The 23,148-nt window shown below is 40.6% G+C and overlaps 1 protein-coding gene and 1 non-coding gene across 2 annotated transcripts in view; one reads left to right on the forward strand and one right to left on the reverse strand.

Moving 5' to 3' along the window:
* Window positions 1-23,148, forward strand: part of AGBL4 (AGBL carboxypeptidase 4) — an 807,237-nt gene that overhangs the window by 159,811 nt on the left and 624,278 nt on the right. The gene's annotated exons all lie outside the window — the stretch shown is intronic.
* Window positions 2,049-2,121, reverse strand: TRNAA-CGC (transfer RNA alanine (anticodon CGC)). The gene has a single exon. It is a non-coding gene; the product is annotated as a tRNA-Ala (tRNA).

The following is a 23,148-nucleotide window of genomic DNA, read 5'->3' on the forward strand; positions in this document are numbered from 1 at the left end:
TGGGCCTGGGTAGGTGAGCCAGTGTGAGTGTGTGGGTGCCAAGCAGGTCACATTGTGCCTTGTGCCTCAGCAACAGCAGGGAAGCCCTGGGTGCAGGAGGCAAGAGTTGCATGATGCAACATGTGAGGCCAGGCTCTGTTGGGTTATTCCTGAAACATAAAAATCTAGAACTGCAACTGTGGTGGGCCTAGCTGTATGACCAGGCAGCGTGCCAAGGCAACATGGCCGCCACCATGAAGGTGGTGGAGGAGCTCAATAAGCCTCACTCCAGTGAAGATAAACCCCTTCTTCTGCAACTTCCAAGAATGTGGTTGGTGCTAGGTCATCTTCCTAATCTGGTCATCAGTAGCTTCAAGGAAAAATCTTGGCTTGACAAATCTGGGAAGATGAATAACTTGGTTGGGTATTCTAATCTGTACTATTTCTTTAATGCTATCCTCCAGATCACAGCAATTTGGCATTGTCTTGTAAATGTTGAACATTTACATACCCTAACACCCAGCAATTCTACTTCTAGGTAAATATCCAACAGTAACTCTTAAAATGTGTACCAGGATACAAGATTGATCATGGAACCCTGGTCATAATGGTAAAAATCTAGAATTTATTTTAAAGATAAATAAATAAGCAGAACAAAATAAAGTAAAATAAGATTAGGCCCAAATAAGAGTATCTCATGAAGCATGAATCATCATTAATTTAATTCTATATACTCAACATTCTTTAAAACACATTTTTTTCTTCTTATTCTGAATCTCAGTTGCATCACGGCATAGAGCACTTGGAATTCTTAGAATACAATGGTTTATTTATTTACCACCTTTGTACATAATGTTTTTTTGGCCTACTGTGCTCTTTCTGTAGTCATTCCTTCTCATCCTCTAAGCCTCAGCCTAAGTGAGTATCCTTCCTCTGGGAAGGAGAAGTGGAACATTTCTAAAGACCAAGATATAGACAGTTGACTAGTCTGTTTATTCATGAGGCCAGCCCTCCACGAGTAATGATATGGTGATGTGATCATTGGCCCAGCACAGGTTAGCTGATACCTCAATCATGTGGTAGGTAGAACAGAATCATGAAATTATGATGAGCTTCCTAGAAGAGGGTACATGTTTTGTTAGAAAACTGGAAATAAGGGTGATCAGGCATATGGGGGAAGTGTGAGCAAAGGCATGAAAGAGGGAAAACATAAAATATATTCCAGGAAGAATGAGAGGTCCAGTGTCTGTCATGTAAGTATAGAAGTAGGAGGCTAGAGCCTGATAAGTCCAATGTATTGATCTAGGGCTAAAGTTTGAAAGGTCTTGAGTATCTTATTAAGGAACCTGTACCTTATACTGGAGACCATGTGAAATCGTTGAGTGACTGTAGGCAGGGAGGAGATGATCACAGCTCTTTTTAGGAGAACTATTTGACAATGGTGTATAGAAAAGATTGGATGAGAGACATTCAGAACCTGTACAAAGAGCCAGAATATACACATGGGGTGTGGGTGTTCAGAGTATTTTGGACACCAAGCCTTACTGAAAAGGCTGTTAATGTGTTTCTGAAACAATAAATGAAGCTTGGTCGAAAATGGGAAAAAAAGTCATGAAGTCAAAAGCCATGAGGGTTATCAGTAAGTCAGAATGAAAGTCAATGTAAGATTCTGAGTGTTGCAAGTAGAACTCCTGCTTTTGTGTGATTATGAAGTAGGGAGCAATGTCAGAAAGTTCAACAGAACTATGACGGCCAGGTTGGAAACTGCATGAGGTTGACTTATTTGGAAGTAAGAGTAATGGTTTTACAGGAGATATAAAGTATATAAAGAGGGCTATTGGCCATGGGCTGATGTTTTGCCTATGGGAGTTCAAATTATCCTGGATGATACCACTTTACCCCTTTCAAGTCTACAATCTACACCATGAAGACTTCTTTTTCTTTTTTGGGGGGGTGGGAGGGGGGCTGCGCTGGGTCTTAGCTGCGGCACGCGGGATCTTCCTTGCCACGTGCAGGATCTTCGTTACGGCATATGGGGTCTTTAGTTGCGGCATGCATGCGGGATCTAGCTCCTTGACCAGGGATCGAACCTGGGCTCCCTGCATTGCGAATGCAGAGTCTTAGCCACTGGACCACCAGGGAAGTCCCGACCATGCAAAGACTTCTGCACAGAGAAGTTAGGTAGATATCTAATAGCATGCTGGAGCTCAGATGGAATCAGCCACAAATTAGTATCAAAATAGCTGCATGACCAAGTTAGACCACTAAATTACTCTGGAAAAGTAGTCAGACTTTCGAGTGCCTGACTTGCCTGAGTACCACCTTGGAGCTCTTGGCTCCTATAAAAACGTTAACATGACAAATGAGAGTTTTGATCATGTCAGATATAACAATATCCATTTGTTTAATTAAACATTTGAGGCTGCTCTTAGTGTGGCTCATTTTATAAAATGTTAAAAATAAAATTAAACACATAATTAAGCTGACAAAAGATAAAGACCCTGATGCTCCAAGTTGAAGGCAGTTAATTTATATGGAACTGGGTCCCTGAAGGCACCACAGTTTATTAAAGTTACCAAGGCAGGAATGTGATAAAATATTTTATGCAGTTTTTTAAAGGCTAAATTGCTCTGATACTTTTAAAGTTCACAAGATGCAGTCAGTTAGGATGCCTTGTTAGCTAGCTATTGTTTCTCTTTTTGAAAGGGTCCAGAACTTGAAGCTGGGCCCTCCTTCCTTATTTCTTATGACTAAAAGCATTCATAGACTACCCATGGTTGGGCAAATAATCAGAAATTCACATGTGGATAGACCCCAAGAGTTTATTAGTATTAACAATAATGAATTGAGAGGATCCATGCTCAGTGTACCAATACTGAAAATGACTCAACTATACATCTCTTTCCACCTTCCCTACCTCTCTCCTTTTAATCTCCCTTCCTCCCTCCTTTTGTCCTTCTCCTGCCTTTTTCTTCCTTTCTTTTTTCCTTCCTTCCCACCACCCCTTCCTTGTTCCCCCTCTTCCTTCTCTCCTTTCTTCTCTCCTTTCCTCCCTCCCTCCTTCCCCTTGTCCCTTCCTATACCATTTACTCCCTCTCTTCTTAGCACCTTATCAAAAATATGCTACTCATTAAATTATCTTTCAACTTTGGAGTTCATGACTTAATGGCATTTCCCTAGCTAAGTTGGAAATATCCTCTACAACAACTTTCCAAAGTTGACATTTGGTCTCCACTAGTATTCTTCTAGCCATGGCCACTCATTACCTTCCAAGGAAATGTCTTTGCTAAAGTAAAGTCAAACTTGTCTCCCTGCATTTCCTCATTGAGCGGATGATTCCCTCCTCATACTCTCTTCTTTGATACTTCCAACACAACCTTCTTTCTGAATCTAGAAATGCTCTTTACTGTTCTATCCGTGTACCATGTCAATTTCTTCCTTCACCACTTTGCTCTTGTTAGTACCCTTCCAGAAATTCTTTCCTCTGTCTAAATTTTTGAAGTATCATCTACCTTCCTCACTAATCTGACCCTCACTGAACTGTGTTAACATTCCTGGTTAGAAGCAACCTGATGTACATGATATTGACTGGGACATTTCAGGAGTATATATTACACATTGTTCCACTTAGGAGCTATTTTAAAGTATCATACTACTGATTGTTTATGGAAAGGCAAGAGTAGTAAAGAGTCCTGAGAAGGCACTAGCTACCACACAGAGGGGAGCTGAGAAAGCTTCATGTGCTGAGATCTCTAGTTGCTTGAAATTTATAGAATCCCTGGTCACATTCAGTTGAATAATCAAATGTGCAGGGGGAAGATTAAACCAGTGGAGTGTCTCACAGGTAAGTGGGGAACAGTGACTGTAGATAAAAGGTAGATGATATTCCAAATTTTAAGCAAGCAGACATAATTTTGGTTGGCCTATCAGTAGGTAACAGGTGACAAAATGAATTCCAGGAATGTAAAGTGACATTCCAGAAGTTATAACTTTACTAAGTAGCAGACTTGGGCATGAATACAGAGCAATGCAGCCTAGAAAGATTACAAAGCAGGTCATCAGAATCAGAGCTCTGGACCCCTGGTTTCCAGTAGCACTTTGGCTACGCCTCTGTCACATCATAGTTTGTCTAAGATTATAGTTGTTTGTGTGCCTCTTTGCCTCCTCCTTGGGCTAAAAAGCTGTCTGAAAGCAGAGTCTGGGCCTCATTCATTAAAAAAAAAAAAAAATCATTTATTTATTTTGGCTGCACCGGGTCCCAGCCACGGCACCCGGGATTTTCACTGCGGTATGCATGCAGGATCTAGTTCCCTGATCAGGGATCGAACCTATTGGTAATACAGAGTTCTACCCACTGGGCCACCAGGAAAGTCCCCTCATTCATTTTTTATTACATCAACACAAAAATCCTGGTCTCAGGCCACTGGGTGATAGCGACTTTAATGGATTGCCTCTGAGCACACTTGGGAGGTGTGCTTCCATGTAATACTTGATGCCCCAAAACTAAGGCACATGAGCTGGTGGTCTTCCTATAAGTGTTCAGGGCTTTATCCCACTACTCTAACCTGAGTTCCCTTCCTCTAGATTCCTAATTGGTCTCTCCACTGGTGTGCCTGCATTATCACTCCCACACCACTCCCACATCTAGGTGTAATTGATATGTTCCTAGAAATATTTCCTGAGTAACTTTATCCTCCTAAAACATATCCCTTGGCACCCTCACAGTCACACAACCTGTAAAATTCAGTATAAATCCTTCATTGAAGCTTTCAAGGTCCTACAAAATATGATCCTAACCTACCTTCACAGTCTTATTTCCTACATCTCCACAAACTGGACCGTATACTATTTCTCCAAACATGCATAAACCATACCCACCCAACTTCCCCAGCTCTGTGCTTTTGCTCAGGCTGACCTACAGACCCACAATGTCCTATTATTCCCTTTTTATTGAAATACTTTTTATCTTTTAAGGCCCATATCAAATGCTACCCTCTCCATTAAACCTTTCCTGATTTCCAAAACAGGTGGGCTCTTCCTCCTCCAGACTCCTTTAAGGCTTTATTCTTCTTTTAGTAAACATCCTACATTTTGAATTAAATCACTGTTATAATGTGTGATTTTGTTCATTCACTCATTCATTTACTCAATAGACATTTATTGGACATGAGTACCTGCTTTTTTGTCAGGCCCTTTACAAGATGAACAAGATTGGGAAGTCACTGCACTTGAACAGCTCAAAGTCCAGTGGAGGAGACAAGATATTTGTAAACATACACACACACAAAGTATAATGTGTTAGCCCTAAAAATACATATGAACGAAATCCTATAGAAGCAAAAGGGAAGAAATCAAGAACTTTACTTACTAGGAAGGTCAGAGAATCTATCATAGCTTAGGCAACATTTGAATTGTGACCAAGGAATGAGTAAGAGTTTGTCTAAATCAGAGAATGGTGGCTCAATAAAGTGGATTTTTACCACATTATAATCTTAATGAGAGGGAAAAGTGTTTTCTTCATCTCTTTATTCTCTTTCAGTCTGCCTTGCACATAATCAATGTTCAAATAAATATTTGTTGAATGAATAAATGAAAGACTGTGCAAAAGAATGCTTTCTCCAGAAACCAGCATGATAAGGCACACACTGTAATAGTTCAGAGAATTACCCTGAATGAATGCTTACTGTGAGAGGACCAATCTATCAGTAGCTGCGGGGCTACGTTAAAAATGCAGACATGATAAATTATAACTATACATAAATATTTATCTTCATTTGGGTCATCTCCTGAGGAAAATTTCTAGAAATGGACTTCCTGAGAACTGATAAATATTACTGAATTACTTTCCAAAAGGGTGTATCAAGCAAAAGAACAAAGGAACTCATAGTTATTGATTGCCTATTATGTGTCAGTTGCTGTGCTTATCAATTTTTATGTGCATCATCTCACTGAAGTCTCACAACAATATCGAGGACTAATTGTTTCTATTTTACAGAGGAGAAAACCAAAATTCAGACAGGATAGGGGACCTGCATTAGATCCCATAAGTAGTAAATGAAAGAGTCATGACTCAAATTCATATCAAACATTTCAAAGCCCAAATTCTGTCTACTACTATACACAGTTCAAAGAATAAGTTTATTACATTGGTTTGGCTGGAATGGTAAATCTGTTTGGGCATTCATGGGAGATCAATTTGAAGGAAGCTCAGCTGAACAAAAATATGAATGCTAAGTTGAAGGATTTATTTTTGTTCTCACAATCAAGAATGAGTAAATGTCACCCTTGATTCTTCACAAATATGAAGCATTCATTCATTTGCTCATTTATTCATGTATCAAACATTTATTGAGAATGACTATAATGTCATGTGACTCATATATACTCTGGAATTTATACATGCAAATACATGATGTTCCTTTTAAAGTATCTCCAGAAATATGTGGCAGATGTTTAGAAGGGAATGCCAAATGCTGGAGAGAGTAATTTTCAGGGACATCATGAAAAAGTGAGGTATGTCATAAAAATAATCATCATCGTTATAGTTTGTTATGATACTTGTTAATATAGTAACTAACATTTATTGGTTGCATTCAATGTATTGACCATAATGCTAAGTGCTTAACATATATTATCTCAATTTTCATAATCCTCTGAGAATGTTATTATTATCTCTGTTGCCCAGGTGAGAAAAAAATGAGGCTCAGATAGGTTGAGTAACTACCCAAGATCAAATAGCCAGTAAGATTGTACTTGTTGACTAGATGAGTAATTTTATCTTCATTTTACAGATAGGAAAATGAGGCTCAGAGGTGCAAAAAATGTATTTTTCTCAAGGCCACACAATGAGTTAGTAGTTTGCAGATAGTTCTTTCTCAAGAAGCAGAATCCTGGGAGGGACTGTGAACTGATGTCAGTTAAATCAGCATTTTTCAGTCTTTAATCCACATGTAGGTTACTTGGAGATCTTATTAAAATGCAGATTCTGATTCAGTAGTTTGGTGGTGAGACCCGAGATACTGCATTTCCAACAGGATTCAAGGTGATGGCAATGCTACTGGTTTATGACGCACACTCTGAGTATCAAGGAACTAAACATATTGAGTTTACTGCATACCAGGAACTCTTCTATGAATTTATCATGTATTAATTCATTGAATTACCACAGTGACCCTATGAAGTAAGTACTATTTTCACCTTCATTTTAAAATCAAGGAAATCTAAGAAGCACGAGAGAGGCTGAGTATCTTGCCAAATGAATCAGTGGTGAAATCAGGTTAACAATTTAGGCAGTCTGACTCTAGAACCCATCTATGCTCATGAATATTATGTGTTACTGTCATATGAGAGCAAAAGTTTAAGACACATTTTGTAATAGTTCAGTGTCAATAAGAGGCCTAGTGTAGGGGAATTTTACAGGTGTTGGTCATGACTAGAAAAAAGCAACTAATGATATAACTCAGCATAGAGCATGGAAGAAACAGAATTTGAATCCAGGTAAATTTGGTTGTAAAATCCATTATCTCTTGATGATGCTAGGAACAGACTTCACACTATACTCAGCAAGGATCCACTGAATGCCTACAATGTACCAGACACTAAGGACATAATGGTGAGCAAGACCAGCAATGGCCCCTGCTTTCATGGAATGTGTATTATGGTCAGAAGAAAAATATATAATAATAACAAATATTGAGTGTTTACTATATGCTAGATCCTGTTCTAAGCACTTTATATTTAATCATCATAACAGCCCTGTAAAATAGGTACTAGGACTGATGAAGAAACTCAGGCATAGAGAAGTAAGTAACTGCCCTTGGGCCACAGTTAAATAGCAAAACTAGGAATTAAATCCAGGCAGTCTGACTTCAGAATCTGTAATTATTACCACTATGTTCTAGGCCTCTATAAACAAATGAATATAGAGTGTAATAAGAGCTAGGATGGAACTAAACAAGATGCTAAGGTAGAGGAAAATAGGAGACCTACTTTAGATACAGGGGACTGAGAATGCCTTTCTGAGGAATAGGACATTTTACCTGAGGCCTGAAAGATGAGAAGAAGCTTGTCATAGAGAGAGTCAGAAGAGCATTATGCATAAAGGGAACAGAATTTGCAAAGGCCCTGGGATGAGAAAGAGCACAAAATATTTGAGTAATTGAAATAAACCAGTATGCAAGAAAAAGAAAAAAAAAAGATGAGATTAGCCTGGAGAGGTAGGCAAAATTCAGATTATACAGAGCCTTGAAGATCATGAAAGGGAGTTTGGATTTTGTTCTAAATATAATAGGAAGCCATGAGAGGGTTTTAAACAAGGGATTAAAATGATTGGGTCTATCTTGAAAAAGAGAATTCTGGTTGCTAGGTGGATCATAGATCAGAGAGTTCATGGCAAGAAACAAAAAAGATCATTTAGTAGCCTAGGGGAGAGATGACAGTGGCTTGGATCAGGTTGGCGGCAAGAGTTGAAAAAAAGTGATAATGATAGAATTAACTGGGAAGAACAATGTGAAAAAGAGGTACAGGACAGCTCTTATAGAGGGAGCCAGTGATCTGAGGTGTGTGGTCAGAAAATAGAGACGCTAGTCAAGAGACTCTGGCTGAAGATGGCCAATATGCAGCTGATTTCTCCATGGGAATATCAGGTGCCTCATGGGAGAGAGGGAATACCATACAATTATCAAAACTGGTTCATATCCTGCTTCAAGCTTCAAGCAGTTAACATCCAAATCAATTTTAATACTATAGAACCAGAATGTTTCTTGTAGTTCTGCAGAGGGGAAACACAATATACAAATTTCTGTATGCTTATTGTGAATAGTTGAGATAGGCTAGGATAGAGAAAGGATATAAAACATTCCATACAAATATAATATAACTTTAAAAGTCTCATTTCTTTATCTTCACACATCATCAAATAATGTTGGTTAAAGAGATTAATTTGAAACAAAGGGGAGGTACAATTTACCATCACATCTGAAAAGCCAAAAAATTATATTTTCACCTCATTTCAATGGGGGCACCATGGAATTATCTGAAAACACTCCTTTAAAAACTCCTCTCCTTGGAGTTGTTTTAGATTTGGGTTTAAAACTTTGCTCTGCCACAAATTTTCTGGGCAAGTCAGTTTATCTCTCTGAGCCTCAATTTTGCCATCTGCAAACCATGACCTAAAAGCCCTATTGGCAAGTTGTTGTAATAATAAAAACTAGTGTATTCCAAGTGCCAGGCATATAGTGGATACTCAACAAATGATGGGAAGGAAACGTATTGTTCTGTAAGTACTAAGTACTGAATCTGGCCCATTGTAATCAGGGGGGCTCAGGTACCTCTGATGGCCTCATCTGTAGGAACCTGAGGGGTTGATCTTTCAAACCTAAGAAAGTCTCAAGAAACTTTGAAAATCATAAGTGTAGTCAGCCCTGACTTGAACTAAATTCATTCAACAATCAATTAACATAAATTAATTCTTTTTTTTGTTTCTGTGTTCCAAAGGATCTTAGGCTAAATGCTGAGAAATAATCTTTCAATTACCTTCTAATGATTATATTGTATTGTTTGCATTTTATGGTAACCAGCCTTCAAAATGGCTCCTAATGATCCTCAACCTACATTGCACCAGAGCTAGTATGTATGATGACACTGTTGAGATAATATTAGCGTTATAAAAGACACTACAGGTTCTATCTTGGTTCTCTCTCTCTCTCTCTCTCTCTCTCTCTCTCTCCATTGGATTCTTCACTCTGGGTGAAGCCAACTGCCATATGAGAACTTCTTTGGAGAGGCTTATGTACCATGTGGCGAGGAACTGAAGCCTTCAGCCAATAGCCATGCAAATGAGCTTTGGAAGTGGATCTTCCAGGATCAGCTAGGTTTTCAGATGACTGCAACCTTGGCTGATAGCTTGACTAAAACCTCATGAAAGACCCTGAACTAAAACAATCCTACTAAGCCATTTCCAGATTCCTGACTCTCAGAAAATGTGAGAGATAATAAAGTTATAAGCTAATATGTTTTAGAGTAATTTGTCACACAGCAGTATATAGCTAACACACTATTTTGTTACTCAAGTCTAAGGAAAATTGTCATTTACATTTAGTAGTCCTTTCTCAGCACTTTGACTTAACTCTTGTATTAGTATCTGGGGGTTCAGAGTTTCTTATATATTGTCTACTCTAGACATGATTGTGGTCAGGATGAACCCAAATGTCAGGATAGGCAACTGTTACCCTGATGGTTTGAGTAAAAAGAAATATGTGATCTGGAAGTCCATGACCAGGCTGGAGTCAAAAGACTGATTTCAGATTGTTGAAGCTTCCGGGGTAGGAAACAAGAATCAGAGACTCAGCCTAGGGCCTGACACTTAGCCGGTACTCAAATATCTGTTGATAGAGATTCCTCACACTTGAGCCAAGTCAACCCATCCATAAGTAGATGGATTTGTCTCTCTTACAAAGGGCATGCTTCCAGATCCAGACTGCAACAACTGTGCCATGTACTTATAGGTATCCAGTGGCTATGAGAAGACCAAGAATCTGTGTGTGTGTGTGTGTGTGTGTGTGTGTGTGTGTTTGCACATGCAAAAGTGCATGAAATTATGCTTACATGTGTGTGGCTGTACCAAAACTAAGATTTATTTCCAATTTTTCTTTTAAATTCAGCACAGTTACCATGTTGGGAACTGATCTACTTTGTCAAATGAAGAGCAGCTTATCATGTGGCCATTTACCTGACTCTGGGCACATTCTCTTTCATCCTGGAACTGTCATCGCAGATGGCAGATGCAATACCCCATGTGGCTACAGTTTGAGAAAAGTTAGGGTATAACCATAGTATAGGAAAGAGGCCACTGCCTAATTCCTCCTTTGCAGGGCAGGCCAAGTTTGACAGATCAGCTAGGGAGATCATGTTTGCAGCAAAGATCCCAGACCATATCCAGAAATGGGCATTGTTAACACTGCCAACTCATCATCTGTGAGTTCGCTGTCATAGTGACTTATCTTTATTAGAAATCTGTTTATTGTCCCATGTGGAGCTGAGAAGATAACCCCCTCAGTCTTATTTCATCTACCTACTGATGGAGACCCACTTCCCTATTTTCCTAGATTTTGGTATCTTGGAGTATGGTGTGTGTAATGGTTAAGAGACTGGACCCTGGAAGTCAGACTGTGTGACTTCAAATCCTGGCTCTTCCACCTAATATCAGGGAAACTTGGGAAAGCCCATCTTCAACTCTATAAGCTTTATTTTCCTGAACTGTAGAATGGAATAAAAATAGCTCCTATCTCAAAGGATTTTTGGAATAATTAGTTAATGCATATAAAAATCTTCAAACAGTGTGCCTGGCACACTGTAAATATTCAATATTTCTTAGCTATTTTTATCATTATTAGTACTATGAAGCAGGTTGGTATAGAAAAAAGAACTTGGTTTTAGGGGTTGGATGCACTTTTTGGGTGACCTTGACAAGTTACTCAGCCTCTTTGAAACTCTTTCTTCATCTGGAAAAGGAGAAGATATTATCTACACTGGAGGGTTATTTTAAGGATTAAATAAGATCATACATGCATAAGATCTGAGACTTAGTAGGTAAAAATAAATTATATTTCTTTTCTCCTTCTTTAGCTAGGTTATAAGTGCTAACTCAGAAATCTGATATTTATGGAAAAATGGCATCCATTATCCTTAAAAAATGTATGTGAAGAAGAGTGCACTGTTGTACGGAAAGGGGAGTGGTTCTGTGTTTAGCATCAGATGGGCAAAAGCATTTAAGTTCATGGTTGGATGCTTTTGAGTTTCTATGAAAACAAAATCCAGCAGATATAATTAAGTATGCAGCATTTGGAATGGAAGCAGGCACTCCTCTTCATTGTGTGGGCAATAAAACCTGGAAGAAAAAACAATCAATATGTTGGTTCAATTAAGTTTTCAGCTACCAATAACTAATTTCAGTCGTCATGGTTTTTCTAGGGTCTAAAATATATTGCTTATTCTTCTTAAAATATTAATATAGCCCTGAATTATTTATTGAGCCAAGAAACACTGTACTCTTTTAACATGGAAGAGAATGGAAGGTTATTTCATGTCAGCACCATAGAAGACAATAATAAATCTGAAATGTAAATAATACCTCTGAGAATAGAGCCTGGGTGAAGGCCAAAACAGGTAATTTCCAGACTTTCTTTTGTGATAAAGAAGTTGGAAAGCCATGGAAAAATGCTGTTCTGGGCCTCTGATTCTTTTAGGGTTGGCAGCATCTTGTGGGCTGTTTATATAATTCTAGAATGTTTTGATCATTTATAATAATACTATTTAATTTCATGTCATGAAAAGAACCTACTATAATAATAGCAATAGCTATCATTTATTGAGATTTTATTATGTCCTGGGCACTATGCTAAGTGTTTATATACCTTACCTCATCTATACTCTTAACTCTGTAAAGCAGGTACTGTTACTGTCCCTATTTTACAGGAGAAGAAACTGAGATCCAGAGAGGTTAAGTGTTTTGAATCCCTGGGCTCTGACTCCAGAGCTCTTTTCTTGATGAAACAACTTACCACTTTCACTCATAGACAGCATTAATCCCTCCTGCCTCTCTCATTCAACAGCAGAATGCCTCGTGCTTCTACTTTACTCTGCCTGGCTTTGTAGATGTCTGTTTATGTTGGTATTCTCCACTATTGCCATGGAAAGAGCATGGTCTTTGAAATTAAACAGAGCTGGGCTTGCTTTCCACATCTTCCCCTTACTAGCAATGTTACCTTGGATTACTTAGTGCTCAAAATAAATCTCCAAGGTGGGAACTATTTTATCTCAGTTTATCACTCAGTAACGTGGGGCTTAGAGGGGTTAAGTACCTTGACCAAGGTCTTACTGCAAGTATGCGGAGGAGCTGCATTCGAACCCAGGTCTGTCAGAAGACTCCAAATCTCATGCTTTTAGTAATTTGTCTTATCTACATGATTGCAAATATTTGGAGTAGCAATTTTGTGACTGGGAGATCATCTAGAAGCCCCCTAATTTTGCAGATGGAAAACAAGGCCCAGAAAAAGGGAGACGGTGCTCAGGACACGTGCCGAAAGTGTGTACTATGAGTTCTGTTTTGCTTTGGAATATATATGCCTAGTCTTTGAAAATTCACTACTTCTCTATGTAACTTCAGTTTCAATCAGATAGATTAAAGGAAAATGAAAATTTATAGAGATATTACTGTGTGCTTAATTTGATATATTACATAAATCATATAATACTTATAGCAGCCTCATTGTTTGGATATTATTATCTCCATTTTACAGATGAGGAGATTGAGAAAAGGGGGGTTAGTACCCCTGGGTTCTGCTAAGCAGTGGTTTGAAATATTCCTGTTGAGAAGGGCTCTGCTCCCTCTTTTGACAGAAAGCCTACTCACTCTGCTAGGTAGTGGCATAAAGGAAGCTATTGTGGAGTGATGCACATGGAGAAATTATCTCTCTTCCTTTTGGTCTCATTGGAATGAGTTTTATTTGGGGTGACCTTGAGTCTCCTTTCATCATTAAGGGAGATATACTGTGTGTTTAAATACTGCATTATTAATAATATTTGCCTGGGTGCAGAGTCATGATCAATTTTTCATGTGCATCATTCTTCATGCAGCACTAGCTGAATTTCAAGTGGATCCTTTACCTTCACCTCTCCTCCCTCAGTGACAATCTCCAACAAGGAGGATGGCAGGCCTGAGACTCCTTATCCATAGGAGAGATCAGAAATGCTTCCCTAGGTCAGCCCAAGATTCTTCGTTGATAAGGGCACCATGAGGCAGCTGTGAGGATGTGGTAGGTATCTTCTTGAAGCTGAACCTTGTACCAGAGGATGCAGGGTCAAACTCCTGAACCTCCCATAATATTCTGTGACTCCATTGTCTTATCCGAGTCACCTCCATCCCTTCTTCCCCACCTCCCCACTTTCGTCTGTCCTACTTCAAGCATTCATTGAACATCTATAATATACCAGGCACTGTACCAGAGGCTGGGGATGGGGACAGAAAAAATAAAAATTTCTAGTTTTCAATGGACCTCCCCATCCTGACTGGGAGGCAGACACAGAGCAGTGTGATTAACACAATGATCTAGAGAGGTACAGGGAATTATTTTTTTTTAAGTTTCTAGGTAGGGTCCAAGTTTCTTTCTGCCCTGAATTATATTCATTTTGTAACCCCCATGTGAGTGAAATTTTACCCTCATTTCCCCAGATAGCTTCTTGGCATGTGGCCAAATCAGTGTATTGCTCATCTTCCAAATCTCCAGGGTATATTTGAAATAGGGGACAGGTGTGCTTACCCCAAGTCTCGCTAATAAATCTAGTTAACAAAAACAGCATTAATTTGGTGATTTGTACATGAAACTTTATACTCCCTCCTCCCATGCTTGCCAAATACCTCTTCTTCTAAGGACCCAGCCTTAGAAATGTGTGGGAAGCAGCTCTAGGTGGACATTCCATGCTAATCTTATTAACCTTTCGGATGCTTTTGACGCAATCCATGGGATTATCTTCCTTCCCATTCTCCTGTTAATCTGTCCCAGGTCTTGGAAACTGATTGACTTACTGGGCTTGACCAGAGGTCCTTCAAGAAGAGAAATTGGTTCTGATTCATCTCTGAAACCCCAGGTCCACCCAGCACAGTGACTAACACAGAGCAGACACTCAAGAGGATGTTTGAGAGAGGAAGGGAAGGGAGAAAGAAGAAAATAAGGGAAGGGAGAAAGAAGAAAAGAATGGAAGGGAAGGGTAAATCAAGATGGGGAGAGAAGGGAAGAAGAATAAAGGAAGGCAATGTTCCCATTTCATTACCTACTCCACCAAGACAAGGAGAGTTTTTGTCATTCAGTGGTGGTAGCATAGTGGTTAAGAGGGAGAGTCTGAAGTAACCCAGATAGGTAGGGTGCTGTCCACCACATACTAAACCTCTTTGAACTTTAGCCCTTTTTTTACATGGGAATAATAGTACCTACTTCTTAAACTTATTATAAAAGTTAAACAAACTAATGTATATAAAATACTTGGTGTAATCTGCCACGAAGTAAGTGTTCAATAAATGTTACACTTTATTAGTATGTTTTATTAGTATTTATTAGGTTTTTTTTGATCTCATTGTCTCTTTCCCTCTTGTATTTTTCCTACTTTTTACCTTCACCGTGAGCAGGAAATTCCTTCCTCAGAAAGCATTATCTCAAACCCACCATTTCTCAAAGTGTTCTGCAAAACAGATGTTAATAGGTGTTACATAAAGGAAGGATTCATATTTAAATAAATTTGAGAAGACTGGATTAAAAATAAATTAGCCAGATTCTTTACAGCAGGACTTTTTATAAGATTGGAATGTGCTATTACACATAGTAAATCTTGAGAGGGGGCCAGCACATACAGCATTCCCACAGTTATTTGACTATAGATGCTCTCTCCCTCGTTTCTTCCCAGACTATCTTCTGGAATTAGTGTTCTCAAGGACTTATTTGCCCAACACTGCCTTAAAGAATTACCACACTGTTTTTTCTGTCCCTATCAGAGGACAGGAGTCAGTTCCATAGATTACTTGTTTACTTACTGAAGCACTCCATTAACCATTTTTTAAGTATCAATGGGAAAGGACAAAAATTTCCCTGAGCCTCCTAGGCTTTCTTCATGTGTATATATTTTTCAAAAAGGAGTTAAAAATTTTATTTTCATCCAGCTATTCATTTAACAAATATTTCTGAGAATCTATGTGTTGGGCTGCTCCCCGCAGGCCTACAAGGCCTGTGCTTGCCCAGCTTCAAGACAGAAGAAAGAGCCCAGAGTCAGCAACAGAGACATCAGTGGTTTCGTGGATGGGGGAGCTTACACATCTGAAGCAAGGTAGTAGAGCCACACCCCACCGTGTGTGGTGGACGGTGGGCAGGACATGGTGGCAGTCTTCGCTCCTGGTGGGAGGAAGGGGAGATTGCCAGTTATAGGGGGAGTTGTGTCGGGTTGGCTCACTAGTTACCAGGGAAACCGGCAGAAGGGCAGGCCCCTCACCACCCCTTTGATAAGAACGATCACTAGCTGGGGCCTAGGGCAAGTATGTAGGAAGGTCAGTCATGTGAGTAGGGTGTAGGTAAAGCAGGCACTGGTCGAGCAGGGGATTACAGAGAGCAAGAGAGCAACCATCTTGAGTGGCCTGACTATACATTATGTTTGCCACTCATAGCGCTGAGCGTTGCTGGAGTGTAGGACTGATACAGAAAAAGGCAATCAAACTTTCAGTTGCAAGTAGCGTGATTAAGAATGTACAAGGGAATATGGGAGCTCATCAGAAAAGCATTTAATACAGCCGGGAGGAATCAGAGAAGGGTGCCTGGAGGAAAGATCCTGATAGGATCTCAGAGATCAGTAGGATTTAGCCAAATGAAGGTGAGTAATTGGGGAGAATGAGTCTATAGGAAAGAGGGAACATCATGTGCAGAGAAGTAAGAGACACATGTTGAAAGAAGTTCAGTGAGCTGAAAGATCAAAATGAAAATAGCACATGCTTATTGCAGCAAATTTAGAAAGTACTGAAAAGTACACATGACTCAGGAAAATCCCCTCTGATTTCTCCTCTTAAAGACAACTCTTAAAATTTTATCCTATTTCCCATTAGTCTTCTTTCTATGCATTTTCCCTTTACATAGTATAGCATAGAATATATGAATATATACATCTGTTTACTCTTAATAGTTCATTGTGATTATATATGCAATTTGTGAAAGACTGCTTTGAAGCTTCACTTTCAATCACTGATTATGATATATCTGTGCAGTTGAGACCTGTAGTGACCCTTCAGCTTCAGCTATAATGGAGCGACAACAGTGCTCCAAACAGTACCCAGATGTTTCCTTGATCACCTCTCTGGTGACAAGACTCCAAGGTTAAGCTACAAGCTGGACATATTTTATAACAATGTGCACACACCTAGGGTGTGCAAGGCCCCAGGTACATATTTTTGGTGGGGCTCCTGTCTATAGAAATGATTTGATTAAAAATTATGAAATCATGGACCCATGTGAAGAATGTGAATTTAGATGAAGATTTAGAGCAACAGTTAGGGAAGAGATATGTTTGGTTATTGTTCAATCAGTGCATGTGAAGCATCCAGGCACAATCTTTTCATGTTCTTTATTGCCAAATACATGGTTCCTGGTTAATTTCATATTTCCCATCTGGAGAAAAAGGTAGCAACATTGATATTACTCATGATGCATGGCTCTTTGGAACATGTTTGTATCAAAACAATATAGATCGCCTTGCCTCTGCAGTTTCCTAATACCATTTATTTAATGCTGGCTATATTATTACTCATGGCACCTCATCATTCATGGTGTTGTTACAGAAAAAAAATATTCATGACACTTGTTAAAGAATGGTAAAGCAGGGTTTATTCAGAGGTGTTACTGCAATGGGGTTTTGTAGGGGAGAGAGATCAGACTCAACTCCAGAAACAATAAGGAAAAGTGAAAATTTACAACCAAGGAGCAAGAGAGGGTGGTGGTCAGTGGATAGAAAAATACAAATTACTAAGAGGAGACATCTGAGAAGAGGGGAGATTCTGGTTAAACCAGCTGAACAGGATTCTTACTGAAGACAGGCCAGGGTGATTAGATGTTACCTGGGGGATAATGGAGGATGAAGAACCTGATTAGGTATTGAGGGTGAGCATATTATCATGGATGGGGATTCTGGCTAAACTGACTTAGCAGGATTCTGGCTAAAACTGAATAATGTGGAGATGAACATGGAAGCCCCAAAATCAGGGCCTAGTTGAGAGAAGAGAATTCAGAGGAGCCTGAGTAGAGTTTGGGCAAGGAGAGAATCTTTGTTGTGTCTCCCACAAATACTGGTTTCTAACAACTCTTTCAAAGGGTTTTTATGATGCTGTATTGATGATGAACACAAATGCAGGACTCATTCCAAGTGTGCAGGAAAATGTGAATGATAATTCTTGGTCTGGTCATGTTAAATGTACCATCCAGAACCGTATAGCATAAACATAGATCAACATATTTTCCAACCGTGTCTTTTCTTAATCTCTTTAGCTTTAGGCCATAATCACCATATCCCTAGCATATGTGCTCTTCTGATGTTGACTGCACAATGTTAAGTGCCTTCCATATACCACCATCAGTAGGAAGAATAAGCAAGGGACCCATATGTGAAGAGAGAAGAACATACCCATTCACACAAGTAAATTTTGTGCTCATATGGCACACCTTAAGACAGACCTAGGAGAGCACAGCATTCACACATTAATTGAAAACAATCAGAAGAACTTGTGGTAAATGCAGAACAACCACTTCAAAAGACTTCAGAGAAGGTAGACATGAGATAGGTACAGCCACTTCTAGAGAACAGCCTGGCTCCGCTGTCCAGGAGGAAACACAGGGTAAAGGATGCCTGCTGCCACCCATGCTGTCTTCAGTTGCTCTAACTCCAGAGACAGCACCATGGCTGGAACATAGACAGGCAAGAGCCAATGCCTGGGCCCATACACATTGCTCAAGCCCAGAGGTCAGTGGTGGACCATGAACCATCAGTAGCCTAGATCCCTGGACTTGTCCTATAGCCAACATGAGTGGGAGTCACCAAAAATCATCATGTTAGCATTATCCTGGTGGTCTAATAGTGCATAATCCTGTAAAAGAAACATCACACCAGCTGACAGAAGTGATCTGCTCTCCCAGCCATCCTCCTGGAACTGGGACCTAGACACAGGCCATAGAACAACCCCATAACCATGAGTCCTGGAGCGCCTCAGATCATCTGCCTGTTTCTACGTGTGAGGAACAGGGGGTAGAGGGTTTGAGAGCACCCTGAGGATGATAAATGGGGACTGGGTACCCTGCCCAATTGTCACTACTATCCCTGGTTGACCTTAGGCACTAGAGAACTTAGAAAATTTCAAGATAGGCACTTCTGGTGACCAGGACCCAGAGGAACCAACTCTCGGCTCAGGATATTTTGCTTCTCTTCCATAGCCAGCCCAGGCACTGGAGAGGGACTTAGACAACTTTCAAAATTGTGAGACCAGAAACAGTGGTCCCACTTAGCAGGGTCAGAAGGCATTACTGAGCCCAGTCTAGAAGTTTCAGTTCTGGCTTAGTGAAAAGTTCCAAAGAAATGATTCCTATCTCACCCTCAAAAGTATATTCACAATAGGTAGGTTAGGTGTTGAGGGGAGCTGAGTGCATTTACTTCAGAGAAACATGTAATTTCCACTGTCCTGAAAGAAATAGAAAATAGCCAAATTCCAGAAACCACCATGTAAACACCCCAGTGACATGCTCCTAACTTCACAGGGGACAGATAATAATAGTAATAATGACAGCAGTAACAACAGTAATAAGTATAAAATTACAGTTTATTGAATACCTGCTATATTCCAGGAACCATGCTAGGTGCTTCATGCATATGTTACCTTTAATCCTGCTATAACCCTACAAAGTAGATATCACCTCCATTTGATAATATGAAGAAAATAAGGTTCAGGGAAGTGAGGTGATTTACCCAAGGTCACTCAGCTGAGGAGTGGCAAAGCCAGACCCACACAATTTTATAGCCCATGTTCTTTGCATTCCCTCTTACTGCCTTTTCTAAGTTGATTAGCAAGCGCCCCTTGAGAGTGCAGAAAAATAGCCCTGTTTGGGACACAGACTCAGGGTGGTGCACAGGGGCACCTACAGGACCTAAGACTTCTCCCTGCCAGCCTAAGACCTGGCCAGGGTGCTTTGTCACTACCTCCCCACACCGCTCACCTGCCCTTTTCTCGGCCTGAATCACTATCCTTCCTTCAAGTGTGTAGGCTCGCCCCACTTCCCAGTCATGCCATTGGATTTTTTTTTTTCCTAATTACATTTGTACGTCAGCATTTCATTCTTCAGTGGGCTAAAATTAGGTGCCCTCCCTTTCTTCAAGTAAACAAGCATGTGAAGCCTCCTAGCAGATGACCTTTAAGCTATTGGCTGGCCTTGAAAGTACAGTTTTCACTGGAAACCTGGGGGCAGCAACTTTTCTTTTCTTGTGAGGTGCTGTGGAAATTCAGACACCTGGATGCTAGCCCCTGTGTGACCTTGGTCAGGTTACTGCCTCTTTCTGAGCCTGGGTTTTCTAATGTATGAAATGGGGTTGTGGGGGAACTTGGGGTGGATAAGATCTAGTTGCAACTTGCTGACCTATTCTCTTTCTCAAACTGACGTGCAGCAATAGCATCAAATTGAGCAAACACATCTAGGAATCCCCTCCTCTGATCCCAGGGCAGTGCGGTATGAGAGAAAGAGCATAGGCTTTGGGGTCACAAAGCTCTGGGCTTGAATCCTGCCTTTCTACTTCTATCTGTATGACCTGGGGAAAGTCATTTAATGTCTGCAGACATCTGTGGGCAGAAAGTGTCATCTCCTGCTCTCCTCTTCTGTCTCTTCCCTCGCTGAGGCCGCTCCTCTATCAGCTCCAAAGCATCAGTTTTGTGCTGGCCTCAGCACTCTGGGCTTGCTGAAACTGATGAATTGTGACTCCCTCTGACCCCAGACCTCTTCCTCTTGGCCCCCCAGCTGCTCACTGCCACCAAGCCATGCCTTTATAATCAGAATTTTAGGTTGCTTGTAATGATAATGGATGAGGCAGAAGAATGGCAAAGGCTACATCTGAAGCCCAATCATCAGGCCACACAGGGAGCCTAGTATGATCACCCAGACCCCATCATGCTCCCTTGGAGGGGTTCTGGAGCACTTCTCAGTGTTCTATTCATGGGTTCAGAGCAATGGTGCCCACATGCCAGGTATATCTAATGACGTGGGACACTTACCACCACCATCCCACCTTACAGCTACCAACTCCTCACTCTCTTGGCCAGACACCTGAGGTGGGTTCTCTTCTCAGCTGTGTGCTTCCTCTTTCAATGAACGTGTGTTCACTTATCTACTCAGTCACTCGTTAATCAGACACTCATCCATTTATTTATATTGACAGAGCCACTGGAATGATGTTACCAACCTTTTCGCATCAGCCCCAGCAAGGTTCCTCCTTCCTAGTGTTGATCAAGCCAATAGAATGAGACCAAGTTCTGTGAAGAAGTTTCATTCTTTGGCCAAAGAATGGAGAGGTGTGAGCTTGCGCTCCAGAGCACAGACCCTCCCCTCTCCCTGACAGGCTCTCTGACAGGCCGTAGGTGGGGCTGCTTTATAGGGTGCTCTTCAGCGGGGAGGGGGCGGAGTTCTTGCGGGTTGGGCACAGCTGTGCTGCTCACACTTCAGATCCGGGTGCACAGGCAGCGTCTCTGCACGCTGGCCCGCCCCCACCACGCCATCTTGAATCGCAGTGCTGTGAGCAGCGTTTCTGCACAGGCCCACCGAACTGAGGTATCTGCGCAGCCGTTTAACACCAGGAACTCTCGTCTCAAGGGCCAGGTGCAAGGCCTCTGAACGCGGCACCTTCTGAGCGAGTGAAACTGGCCTAAACACAAAGGAAAAGAAAAAAAAAAAAGGTTAGAGTTTATTTTATTACCCAGATTCTATTTTCATTTCCCAGGAATTGTTAATGGGCTTTGCCGGTGATAATAACACATAGTTTTTGTCATCCCTTACAATGCTATGCACTTTACATAGCTGATCTTACTCACTGTGGTTAGGGGTGTAGGTTCTGCAGTCAGAGTGCCTGGATCCAAATCCTGAATCTTCTACTTATAGCTGTGACCTGAGGCCAAATCCTTAACCTTTTGGGGCTTTCCTTTCTTCATTATTGGATTGGCCAAAAAGTTCATTCGGTTTCCCCATATCTTACGGAAAAACCTGAACGAAATGTTTGGCCAACCCAATATAAACTAGAGACACAAATACTACCTACAGGATAGTAGGTGTTCAGCGAATAAATGAGCTAGCATATAAAAAATGCTTAGAACTAGACCTGATACATAGTAAATATGCAATAGAAATTAGCTATTATGACTAAAGCATACAACAGTCGTGAATACCATTATTACCTCCATTGGGGGATATAGAAACTGAGGTAAGAAAAGCTGGAAAATCATCCAAGTTTAAAGAACTGATAAATAGTAGAGTTGTAAGTCAAAACTAGGCCGTCTTATTTATGATCTGTAATTTACTTGGCAGAGGAATTGGGTGAGGTGGAAGGGTGGTGGAGAGAAGATTATCTACGATAAGAAAAATAAATGCTAGTGCAAAAAAAAAAAAAGGCAGATGATGTCTCGGATATTTCCTGCTCTTACCTTCTAACTATATTCATGACTTTCTGAAACAACCCCTTTCAACCTATGACTTTCTAAAAGAATCCCTCCTCCAGCCAAGCTACAGATTCCTCTCACCTTCGCTGTATTGTTTTCCTTACCTGGAACACCATTTCTGCCTGTTCCTGGATGAAGCTGGATTGACCCCATCCTGTCTTTCTTGGCTTAGCTCACACCCTCTCTCCCACATCTTCTGTTCAGCCGTCAAATGCTCTCTGGAACTTCCCAGAGAGGAGTATCCTGTTCTGTCAACACTGTCATCACCAACCTCACTGCCTTTGCTCTCAATGTGATTTCAGCCTAGAATCCTCTCTCTGCCTCTCTGCCTATGAAAACTCTTACTCTTCTTTCAGGGCCTAACCTAAGTGCCTTTCTCTCTGTGGTCTTACAGGACTCTGCAGGCTGAGTTAGTCAGTCCATGCTTTGTGTGCCCCATTCCTCCTGAACTCCTCTCTCACAGCATTTATCACCAACTTGTCACTGTCTATTTTTAGGTTTCTCTCAGCTTAGTCTTTGAGGTCAAGGATTGTATCTCATTCATATCAGGGGCCGTAGCACCCAACATAGATCTGAGGGATCAGCAGGTATGTGTAAATTAGATAAAGTGAAAGAAACTGCACAGAAGTGAGCTGGGTCTTTGAGCATGATTATGAGGTCTAAGTGAGAGAGTCTAAAGGCTCAGTGTTCATTAAACACAATGCTAGATTCAGCCTGCTTTTTTTTTTTTTCAATAAAGCTGGTTTTCTTATTTTTTTATTTTTTTAAACATCTTTATTGGGGTATAATTGCTTTACAATGGTGTGTTAGTTTCTGCTTTACAACAAAGTGAATCAGTTATACATATACATATGTTCCCATATCTCTTCCCTCTTGCGTCTCCCTCCCTCCCACCCCCCCTA

The sequence above is a fragment of the Physeter macrocephalus genome, chromosome 4 (assembly GCF_002837175.3).
Source record: "Physeter macrocephalus isolate SW-GA chromosome 4, ASM283717v5, whole genome shotgun sequence".
Lineage (NCBI taxonomy): Eukaryota > Metazoa > Chordata > Mammalia > Artiodactyla > Physeteridae > Physeter > Physeter macrocephalus.